Below are 12,730 nucleotides of genomic sequence, written 5' to 3' on the forward strand. Positions count from 1 at the left end.
TCCCTTTAGGGCCGGTGGAGAGATCTCGGTCCCATCTCCACCTGCCATATGGATTTCCCCCCCAGGACCAGTCTATGAGGTCCCCTACCTCTGTAGCTGGTACTGAAGCAGGGGATACTTCAGTCGGGTCTTCCCAGCTGTAGGGTTGTAGGTCTGGGATGGCCACCCAGCTCTCTGGCAGTGTATCTTGGGACCGAATTGAGCTGAAGAAGTATTGGTAGTCCTGCTCCAGCTCCCACTCCTTTGTCACTAGAGATGCCAGGTCTTGTCTCACCTTTCTCGCTGTAGCCCAATCATGCATAGCCTCCCTGTAGTCATAGATATCCCAGAACCGGGACTCTCCAGCATCTCCGAATTCTGGTTCTGCAAAGGCCTCAAACAGGCCAGGGCCATCATAATCCTCACCCTCGGGTCTGTCGTGCTCAGCCATCCAGGGGGAGTGCCGAATCACATACCACCAGAGTGCCTGGTAGGCGTTGTCTAGCCAAAGCTCCTTCCATACCAGGCTCTCCAGTTCTGTCACCCACTCATCCAGGGGCTTCTCTCCCAAAAGGGGCATTCGCAGGGTCACTCGCATGCGCAACTGCTGCTCCTCACAGGGGAGACACTCGCCCCTCTGACGCTGTACATCTTCCAGGGCCTCGTGCCAGACGCCTTTCCGGACTGCATCCCTCCAGTCCGGGTCATCCTCCTCCTTGTAGTAGAACGCTGTTCGAAGGCTAGCCGATTCCATCCTGCTGTAGCCAGGGGCGCTGTACGGATACTAGCGTTGCCCTCAATTTTGTAAATCCACGAACGGTGTCTCCGAGCTGCTTCTCCTCTTACTAGGACGCCTCTCTCAGGCTATGAGCTGCGATTGGCCAGCGCTACAGCATGGGAGAAGGAGATGCCGGCAGGTTCCACTGGGTGGAGCCTAACATATGAAGATACCGGAGGCTATACCGGGAGAACGGAGCGGCGCCCAGGTATAACAGTAAGTGCAGGGAGATCCCTGGGTGCCGCTCTCCATGTCTGTATAGTTAGTTTAGATTTTTTATTCTAGTGAAAGGTCCTCTTTAATCACTCACAGACAGAAAAAACACATTTTTCCCAACACACAGAAAACACCTCAAAACCCAACACATCCCCATAATGTATACATCCATGGATAGCTCTGATCTGGGTGACCAACATATCCAAAAATCACCCAGATCCGGGCAGGGGTTCCCGAATTCCATGGAAGTCACATTTGGCTTGCCACAAGCATGGCTTTCCTGCCCAAAACAGTTCCACAGATTTAAAGGGACTCTGTCACCAGTTTCTAACCCCCCCTTTTAAAACTATTGTTCTCTCCATGGTGCCCTTGTGATTACAAAGCTGTTGTTATAAGATAAATCCGCCGTCTAGTTTTGATAAAAATAGCTTTTATCTAACCTGTAAATCTTCTGCATAAGGTACCCAGGACGTTTCTGAAGGTCTGAATCTGCCGCTCGCCGCCGCCGCCGTTGGTGCCCAGCTCCTCCCCTGATCCTTTCAGCGCCACCTGAATGTAAAGAAATCCGCCTCCGGCTCTCCTCAGTGCCCCCTCCTCCTTTTCAAAGATCCCGCGCGTGCGCACAGGCCTGTGCCTGATGCGCCCGTGCGGACTTTTAGATTCTGCCTCGTTGAGCGAAGTGCGCAACGAGGCAGAATCTAAAAGTCTGCACGGGCGCATCAGGCACAGGCCTGTGCGCACGCGCGGGATCTTTGAAAAGGAGGAGGGGGCACTGAGGAGAGCCTGAGGCGGATTTCTTTACATTCAGGCGGCGCTGAAAGGATCAGGGGAGGAGCTGGGCACCAACGGCGGCGAGCGGCAGATTCAGACCTTCAGAAACGCCCTGGGCACCTTATCCAGAAGATTGACAGGTTAGATAAAAGCTATTTTTATCAAAACTAGACGGCGGATTTATCTTATAACAACAGCTTTGTAATCACAAGGGCACCATGGAGAGAACAATAGTTTTAAAAGGGGGGGGGGTTAGAAACTGGTGACAGAGTCCCTTTAAGCTGTGCGGCCGGTCTGTCTTCTCCTTCAAAGTTAGTATGGGCCATAATCCTGGGGCAAGAGGCTGGCAACCAGCCCCCTCCAAAACCCAGTGGCGAGGTTGGTTTCGCCACACATGGTATATCTAATGCCTTGGAAACTCTTTTGTACCCTTCTCCTGACTGATACCTTTTAACAATGAGATCCCTCTGATGCTTTGGAAGCTCTCTGTGGACCATGGCCTTTGCTGTGGGATGCAACTGAGAAAATTTCAGGAAAGACCAACTACAGCAGCTGAACATTATTTGGGGATAATCAGAGGCACTTTAAATGATGGCAGGCGTATGCTGACTCCTATTTAACATGATTTTGAATGTGATTGCTTTAGGCCTCATGCACACAACCGTGGTGTGTTTTGCGGTCCGCAAATCGCGGATCCGCAAAACACCGACAGCCTTTGATATAAATGCCTATTCTTGTCCGCAAAGCACTGTTACAATGTATCCGCAAAAAAAAAATGTATTGCATACGGATGTCATCCGTTTTTTTTCCGGATTAGCAATTTTCAGACCGCAAAACACATATGGTCGTGTGCATGTAACCTAAGTCCTCATGCACACGACTGTTGTTTTGGTCCGCATCTGAGCCGCAGTTTTTGCGGCTTGGATGCAGACCCATTTACTTCAACGGGGCTGCAAAAGATGCGGACCACACTCCATGTGCGGTCCCCAACCGTTGCTCCGTTCCGTGGTCCGCAAAAAAAATATAGCCTGTCATATTCTTGTCCGTTTTGCGGACAAGAATAGGCAGTTATATTAATGGCTGTCCGTGCCATTCTGCAAATTGCGGAACTCGCACGGACGCCATCCGTGTTTTACGGATACGCAATTTGCGCAAAACACACAACAATCGTGTGCATGTAGCCTAAAGATTACATTTTATACTGGTGAAGATGCTCTGTGATTTTTTGAATAATAACAACACTATTGCACGAACTTGGACTTCTCATGTCCGTAATGATCAGAACTGTGATTTTTTTATTTTATTTTAGAAATAAGATGTTTTAATATATTGTCGGGGTTCGTTGGTAGGCAGGGTGAGCGGATGCAGTACAAAGGCACAAAACAGTTCATAACTAGGGATGAGCGAACTCGAACTGTATAGTTCGGGTTCGTACCGAATTTTGGGGTGTCCGTGACACGGACCCGAACCCGGACATTTTCGTAAAAGTCCGGGTTCGGGGTCGGTGTTCGTCGCTTTCTTGGCGCTTTTTGAAAGGCTGCAAAGCAGCCAATCAACAAGCGTCATACTACTTGCCCCAAGAGGCCATCACAGCCATGCCTACTATTGGCATGGCTGTGATTGGCCAGAGCACCATGTGACCCAGCCTCTATTTAAGCTGGAGTCACATAGCGCCGCCCGTCACTCTGCTCTGATTAGCGTAGGGAGAGGTTGCGGCTGCGACAGTAGGGCGAGATTAGGCAGATTAACTCCTCCAAAAGACTCCATCCAGTGATCGGTCTGCAGTTGTGGATCATTGAGCTGCTGATACTCAATTGCTCACTGTTTTTAGGCTGCCCAGAGCGTTTGTCAGTCACTTTTTTCTGGGGTGATCGGCGGCCATTTTGTGTCTTGTGGTGCGCCAGCACAAGCTGCGACCAAGTGCATTTAACCCTCAATGGTGTGGTTGTTTTTTGGCTAAAGCCTACATCAGGGTGAAGCTGTCACACCAAGTGCATTTAACCAGCAATAGTCTGTTTATTTTTTGGCCATATACTACATCAGGGGCAAGCTGCGCCTGTCACCAAGTGCATTTAACCCTCAATGGTGTGGTTGTTTTTGGGCTAAATCCTAAATCAGGGTGAAGCTGTCACACCAAGTGCATTTAACCAGCAATAGTCTGTTTATTTTTTGGCCATATACTACATCAGGGGCAAGCTGCGCCCGTCACCAAGTGCATTTAACCCTCAATGGTGTGGTTGTTTTTTGGCTAAAGCCTACATCAGGGTGAAGCTGTCACACCAAGTGCATTTAACCAGCAATAGTCTGTTTATTTTTTGGCCATATACTACATCAGGGGCAAGCTGCGCCTGTCACCAAGTGCATTTAACCCTCAGTAGTGTGGTTGGTCAAGCTGTCACACCAAGTGCATTTAACCAGCAATAGTCTGTTTATTTTTTGGCCATATACTACATCAGGGGCAAGCTGCGCCTGTCACCAAGTGCATTTAACCCTCAGTAGTGTGGTTGGTCAAGCTGTCACACCAAGTGCATTTAACCATCAATAGTGTGGTTATTTTTTGGCCATATCCCAGTCTAATTCTGTCAGTAAACGTATACCTGTCACCCAGCGCCTAAATACTAGGCCTCAAGTTTATATCCAGCTAAATCTGTCGTTACTGGTGTGGCTGGTCAAGTTATTTAGTGTCCGTCAAAGCACATTTTTTGTTCTGGGTTGATATACAATTCCCAATTTAGCAATTTCATAATTTAGTGGTTTCTGCTGTATCAGAGCTATTTGAAATCTATCCCTAAAAGGGTATATCATATTCAAGGTGCACATAGGGTCATTCTGAATAACTTCACACACCCGCTACTGTGCATTTCCAAGTCTAATTCTGTCAGTAAACCTATACCTGTCACCCAGCGCCTAAATACTAGGCCTCAAATTTATATCCTGCTAAATCTGTCGTTACTGCTGTACTGTTGTGGCTGGGCAAGTTATTTAGTGTCCATCAAAGCACAGTTTTTGTTCTGGGTTGAAATACAATTCCCAATTTAGCAATTTCCTAATTTAGTGGTTTCTGCTGTATCAGAGCTATTTGAAATCTATCCCTAAAAGAGTATATAATATTCAAGGTGCACATAGGGTCATTCTGAATAACTTCACACACACGCTACAGTGCATTTCCAAGTCTAATTCTGTCAGTAAATCTATACCTGTCACCCAGCGCCTAAATACTAGGCCTCAAATTTATATCCAGCTAAATCTGTCGTTACTGCTGTACTGTTGTGGCTGGTCAAGTTATTTAGTGTCCGTCAAAGCACATTTTTTGTTCTGGGTTGAAATACAATTCCCAAATTAGCAATTTCCTCATTTAGTGGTTTCTGCTGTATCAGAGCTATTTGAAATCTATCCCTAAAAGGGTATATAATATTCAAGGTGCACATAGGGTCATTCTGAATAACTTCACACACACGCTACAGTGCATTTCCAAGTCTAATTCTGTCAGTAAACGTATACCTGTCACCCAGCGCCTAAATACTAGGCCTCAAATTTATATCCTGCTAAATCTGTCGTTACTGCTGTACTGTTGTGGCTGGGCTAGTTATTTAATGTCCGTCAAAGCACAGTTTTTGTTCTGGGTTGAAATACAATTCCCAATTTAGCAATTTCCTAATTTAGTGGTTTCTGCTGTATCAGAGCTATTTGAAATCTATCCCTAAAAGGGTATACAATATTCAAGGTGCACATAGGGTCATTCTGAATAACTTCACACACACGCGTCTGTGCATTTCCAAGTCTAATTCTGTCAGTAAATCTATACCTGTCACCCAGCGCCTAAATACTAGGCCTCAAATTTATATCCAGCTAAATCTGTTGGTAGTGCTGTACTGTTGTGGCTGGTCAAGTTATTTAGTGTCCGTCAAAGCACATTTTTTGTTCTGGGTTGATATGCAATTCCCAATTTAGCAATTTTCTCATTTAGTGGTTTCTGCTGTATCAGAGCTATTTGAAATCTATCCCTAAAAGAGTATATAATATTCAAGGTGCACATAGGGTCATTCTGAATAACTTCACACACACGCTACAGTGCATTTCCAAGTCTAATTCTGTCAGTAAATCTATACCTGTCACCCAGCGCCTAAATACTAGGCCTCAAATTTATATCCAGCTAAATCTGTCGTTACTGCTGTACTGTTGTGGCTGGTCAAGTTATTTAGTGTCCGTCAAAGCACATTTTTTGTTCTGGGTTGAAATACAATTCCCAAATTAGCAATTTCCTCATTTAGTGGTTTCTGCTGTATCAGAGCTATTTGAAATCTATCCCTAAAAGGGTATATAATATTCAAGGTGCACATAGGGTCATTCTGAATAACTTCACACACACGCTACAGTGCATTTCCAAGTCTAATTCTGTCAGTAAACGTATACCTGTCACCCAGCGCCTAAATACTAGGCCTCAAATTTATATCCTGCTAAATCTGTCGTTACTGCTGTACTGTTGTGGCTGGGCTAGTTATTTAATGTCCGTCAAAGCACAGTTTTTGTTCTGGGTTGAAATACAATTCCCAATTTAGCAATTTCCTAATTTAGTGGTTTCTGCTGTATCAGAGCTATTTGAAATCTATCCCTAAAAGGGTATACAATATTCAAGGTGCACATAGGGTCATTCTGAATAACTTCACACACACGCGTCTGTGCATTTCCAAGTCTAATTCTGTCAGTAAATCTATACCTGTCACCCAGCGCCTAAATACTAGGCCTCAAATTTATATCCAGCTAAATCTGTTGGTACTGCTGTACTGTTGTGGCTGGTCAAGTTATTTAGTGTCCGTCAAAGCACATTTTTTGTTCTGGGTTGATATGCAATTCCCAATTTAGCAATTTTCTCATTTAGTGGTTTCTGCTGTATCAGAGCTATTTGAAATCTATCCCTAAAAGGGTATATAATATTCAAGGTGCACATAGGGTCATTCTGAATAACTTCACACACACGCTACTGTGCATTTCCAAGTCTAATTCTGTCAGTAAACCTAAACCTGTCACTCAGCGCCTAAATAATAGGCCTCAAATTTATAGTCAGCTAAATCTGTGGTTACTGCTGTGCCTATATTAGTGTAATACGGTACCTAAATAGATAGCCAGATAGTGTTAGTTGTCTTTAAAAAAAGGCCTGAATTTGAATTCAATACATTGGGTCAAATAATATTTTTGTTGTTGTGGTGAACGATAACAATGAGGAAAACATCTAGTAAAGGACGCGGACATGGTCGTGGTGGTGTTAGTGGACCCTCTGGTGCTGGGAGAGGATGTGGCCGTTCTGCCACAGCCACACGTCCTAGTGTACCAACTACCTCAGGTCCCAGTAGCCGCCATAATTTACAGCGATATTTGGTGGGGCCCAATGCCGTTCTAAGGATGGTAAGGCCTGAGCAGGTACAGGCATTAGTCAATTGGGTGGCCGACAGTGGATCCAGCACGTTCACATTATCTCCCACCCAGTCTTCTGCAGAAAGCGCACAGATGGCGCCTGAAAACCAAGCCCATAAGTCTGTCACATCACCCCCATGCATACCAGGGAAACTGTCTGAGCCTCAAGTTATGCAGCAGTCTCTTATGCTGTTTGAAGACTCCGCTGACAGGGTTTCCCAAGGGCATCCACCCAGCCCTTCCCCAGCGGTGGAAGACATAGAATGCACTGACGCACAACCACTTATGTTTCCTGATTATGAGAACATGGGAATACCACCTCAGCATGTCTCTGATGATGACGAAAACACAGGTGCCAACTGCTGCGTCTTTCTGCAGTGTGCAGACTGAACAGGAGGTCAGGGATCAAGACTGGGTGGAAGACGATGCAGGGGACGATGAGGTCCTAGACCCCACATGGAATGAAGGTCGTGCCACTGACTTTCACAGTTCGGAGGAAGAGGCAGTGGTGAGACCGAGCCAACAGCGTAGCAAAAGAGGGAGCAGTGGGCAAAAGCAGAACACCCGCCACCAAGAGACTCCCCCTGCTACTGACCGCCGCCATCTGGGACCGAGCACCCCAAAGGCAGCTTCAAGGAGTTCCCTGGCATGGCACTTCTTCAAACAATGTGCTGACGACAAGACCCGAGTGGTTTGCACGCTGTGCCATCAGAGCCTGAAGCGAGGCATTAACGTTCTGAACCTTAGCACAACCTGCATGACCAGGCACCCGCATGCAAAGCATGAACTGCAGTGGAGTAAACACCTTAAAAACAAGGAAGTCACTCAGGCTCCCCCTGCTACCTCTTCTGCTGCTGCCGCCTCGGCCTCTTCTGCTGCTGCCGCCTCGGCCACTTCTGCTGCTGCCGCCTCGGCCTCTTCCTCCGCCTCTGGAGGAACGTTGGCACCTGCCGCCCAGCAAACAGGGGATGTACCACCAACACCACCACCACCTCCGTCACCAAGCATCTCAACCATGTCACACGGCAGCGTTCAGCTCTCCATCTCACAAACATTTGAGAGAAAGCGTAAATTCCCACCTAGCCACCCTCGATCCCTGGCCCTGAATGCCAGCATTTCTAAACTACTGGCCTATGAAATGCTGTCACTTAGGCTGGTGGACACAGACAGCTTCAAACAGCTCATGTCGCTTGCTGTCCCACAGTATGTTGTTCCTAGCCGGCACTACTTCTCCAAGAGAGCCGTGCCTTCCCTGCACAACCAAGTATCCGATAAAATCAAGTGTGCACTGCGCAACGCCATCTGTGGCAAGGTCCACCTAACCACAGATACGTGGACCAGTAAGCACGACCAGGGACGCTATATCTCCCTAACTGCACACTGGGTAAATGTAGTGGCAGCTGGGCCCCAGGCGGAGAGCTGTTTGGCGCACGTCCTTCCGCCGCCAAGGATCGCAGGGCAACATTCTTTGCCTCCTGTTGCCACTTCCTCCTTCTCTGCTTCCTCCTCCTCTTCTTCCACCTGCTCATCCAGTCAGCCACACACCTTCACCACCAACTTCAGCACAGCCCGGGGTAAACGTCAGCAGGCCATTCTGAAACTCATATGTTTGGGGGACAGGCCCCACACCGCACAGGAGTTGTGGCGGGGTATAGAACAACAGACCGACGAGTGGTTGCTGCCGGTGAGCCTCAAGCCCGGCCTGGTGGTGTGTGATAATGGGCGAAATCTCGTTGCAGCTCTGGGACTAGCCGGTTTGACGCACATCCCTTGCTTGGCGCATGTGCTGAATTTGGTGGTGCAGAAGTTCATTCACAACTACCCCGACATGTCAGAGCTGCTGCATAAAGTGCGGGCCGTCTGTTCGCGCTTCCGGCGTTCACATCCTGCCGCTGCTCGCCTGTCTGCGCTACAGCGTAACTTCGGCCTTCCCGCTCACCGCCTCATATGCGACGTGCCCACCAGGTGGAACTCCACCTTGCACATGCTGGACAGACTGTGCGAGCAGCAGCAGGCCATAGTGGAGTTTCAGCTGCAGCACGCACGGGTCAGTCGCACTACGGAACAGCACCACTTCACCACCAATGACTGGGCCTCCATGCGAGACCTGTGTGCCCTGTTGCGCTGTTTCGAGTACTCCACCAACATGGCCAGTGGCGATGACGCCGTTATCAGCGTTACAATACCACTTCTATGTCTCCTTGAGAAAACACTTAGGGCGATGATGGAAGAGGAGGTGGCCCAGGAGGAGGAGGAGGAGGAAGAGGGGTCATTTTTAGCACTTTCAGGCCAGTCTCTTCGAAGTGACTCAGAGGGAGGTTTTTTGCAACAGCAGAGGCCAGGTACAAATGTGGCCAGCCAGGGCCCACTACTGGAGGACGAGGAGGACGAGGATGAGGAGGAGGTAGAGGAGGATGAGGATGAAGCATGGTCACAGCGGGGTGGCACCCAACGCAGCTCGGGCCCATCACTGGTGCGTGGCTGGGGGGAAAGGCAGGACGATGACGATACGCCTTCCACAGAGGACAGCTTGTCCTTACCCCTGGGCAGCCTGGCACACATGAGCGACTACATGCTGCAGTGCCTGCGCAACGACAGCAGAGTTGCCCACATTTTAACGTGTGCGGACTACTGGGTTGCCACCCTGCTGGATCCACTTTACAAAGACAATGTGCCCATCTTACTTCCTGCATTGGAGCGTGATAGGAAGATGCGCGAGTACAAGCGCACGTTGGTAGACGCGCTACTGAGAGCATACCCAAATGTCACAGGGGAACAAGTGGAAGCCCAAGGCCAAGGCAGAGGAGGAGCAAGAGGTCGCCAAGGCAGCTGTGTCACGGCCAGCTCCTCTGAGGGCAGGGTTAGCATGGCAGAGATGTGGAAAAGTTTTGTCAACACGCCACAGCTAACTGCACCACCACCTGATACGCAACGTGTTAGCAGGAGGCAACATTTCACTAACATGGTGGAACAGTACGTGTGCACACCCCTCCACGTACTGACTGATGGTTCGGCCCCATTCAACTTCTGGGTCTCTAAATTGTCCACGTGGCCAGAGCTAGCCTTTTATGCCTTGGAGGTGCTGGCCTGCCCGGCGGCCAGCGTTTTGTCTGAACGTGTATTCAGCACGGCAGGGGGCGTCATTACAGACAAACGCAGCCGCCTGTCTACAGCCAATGTGGACAAGCTGACGTTCATAAAAATGAACCAGGCATGGATCCCACAGGACCTGTCCGTCCCTTGTCCAGATTAGACATTAACTACCTCCCCTTAACCATATATTATTGTACTCCAGGGCACTTCCTCATTCAATCCTATTTTTATTTTCATTTTACCATTATATTGCGAGGCTACCCAAAGTTGAATGAACCTCTCCTCTGCCTGTGTGCTAGGCCTAAATATATGCCAATGGACTGTTGCAGTGGTGGCTGACGTGAAGCCTGATTCTCTGCTATGACATGCAGACTGTTTCTCTGCTGACATGAAGCCTGATTGTCTGTTACGGGACCTCTCTCCTCTGTCTGGGTGCTGGGCCTAAATATATGACAATGGACTGTTGCAGTGGTCGCTGACGTGAAGCCTCATTCTCTGCTATGACATGCAGACTAATTCTCTGCTGACATGAAGCCAGATCCTATGTTACGGGACCTCTCTCCTCTGCCTGGGTGCTGGGCCTAAATATATGACAATGAACTGTTGCAGTGGTGGCTGACGTGAAGCCTGATTTTCTGCTATGACATGCAGGGCCGTCTTTACCAAGGGGCAAAAGGGGCAGCTGCCCTGGGCCCAGTTGCTCCTGAGGGGCCCAAGGCAGCTGCCTCTTGAGCCCTGCTAGCTACTGCCCCGGGTGTCAGGCTGTCGGCTACACAGGCATCATGATCGTACTGTGTTAATGATCTTAATTCTAGGACCTTAATGAGTTTTGCTCTAGGACCTTAATGACATCATTACCATGTGACCAGTAACCTAGCAATTACTGGTCACATGGCTATGAGGTCATCACAGGTCCTACAGAAGTTAACTGTGGAGCTTTTTTGTGTAAAGATTACATCAGAAAAAGGTGACAGGGGCTGTTATGTTAATATACTGTAAACTACTGTATAGTGGGGTGCTGTATACTGTGTGGTGGGCTGTATACTGTGTGGTGGGCTGTATATTGTGTGGTGGGCTGTATATTGTGTGGTGGGCTATATATTGTGTAATGGGCTGTATACTGTGTGAAGGGGTGGCCTGTATACTGTGTGGGGGCCTGTATACTGTGTGGTGGGCTGTATACTGTGGGGGGCCTGTATAGTGTGGGGGGGCCTGTATAGTGGGGGGGAGTGCTATACTGCTGTACTGTATAGTGTGGGGGGCTGTATCGTGTATAGTTTGGGGTGCTGTATACAGTGAGGTGTTGTATACCGTGAGGTGCTGTATACTGTGGGCTGCTATACTGCTCTACTATATACTGTGGGGGTACTGTATAGTGTGGGGTGCTAAACTGCATACTGTGTGGTGCTGTATACTATAGGGTGCTATACTGCATACTGTGGGGTGCTGGGGTGCACTGTAACACTAGGGTGAGCCGAGCCCCAGTCTCCTTCCTGCAGAGCGGTGCCCACTTCCAGCCTGAGCCCAGCTGCCCAGAGCACTGATCCTGAGCCGCTGGAGTCTTCAGAACTGGAAGTATTTACAGTCATTCACTGGACTCTACCAGATGTGTGGATTTTTTGTGTGTGTGTGTTGTGGTGGAGGGCGTGATTGCCTGCTAAGGTGTGGAAAGGCGGGATCCAGGGGGCCCAAGTAAATTTTTGCCCAGGGTCCAATCAATATTAAAGACGGCCCTGATGACATGTAGACTGATTCTCTGCTGACATGAAGCCAGATCCTCTGTTATGGGACCTCTCTCCTCTACCTGGGTTCCTGGGCCTAAATATATGCCAATGGACTGTTGCAGTGGTGGCTGACGTGAAGCCTGATTTTCTGCTATGACATGCAGACTGATTCTCTGCTGACATGAAGCCAGATCCTCTGTTACGGGACCTCTCTCCTCTGCCTGGGTGCTGGGCCTAAATATATGCCAATGGACTGTTGCAGTGGTGGCTGATGTGAAGCCTGATTCTCTGCTATGACATGCAGACTGATTCTCTGCTGACATGAAGCCAGATTCTCTGTTACGGGACCTCTCTCCTCTGCCTGTGTGCTGGGCCTAAATATATGACAATGGACTGTTGCAGTGGTGGCTGACGTGAAGCCTGATTCTCTGCTATGACATGCAGACTAATTCTCTGCTGACATGAAGCCAGATCCTCTGTTACGGGACCTCTCTCCTCTGCCTGGGTGCTGGGCCTAAATATATGCCAATGGACTGTTGCAGTGGTGGCTGACGTGAAGCCTCATTCTCTGCTATGACATGCAGACTGATTCTCTGCTGACATGAAGCCAGATTCTCTGTTACGGGACCTCTCTCCTCTGCCTGGGTGCCTGGGCCTAAATATCTGACAATGGACTGTTGTAGTGGTGGCTGACGTGAAGCCTGATTCTCTGCTATGACATGCAGACTTATTCTCTGCTGACATGAAGACAGATTCT

Source organism: Bufo gargarizans, chromosome 2 (assembly GCF_014858855.1).
Source record: "Bufo gargarizans isolate SCDJY-AF-19 chromosome 2, ASM1485885v1, whole genome shotgun sequence".
Classification (NCBI taxonomy): domain Eukaryota; kingdom Metazoa; phylum Chordata; class Amphibia; order Anura; family Bufonidae; genus Bufo; species Bufo gargarizans.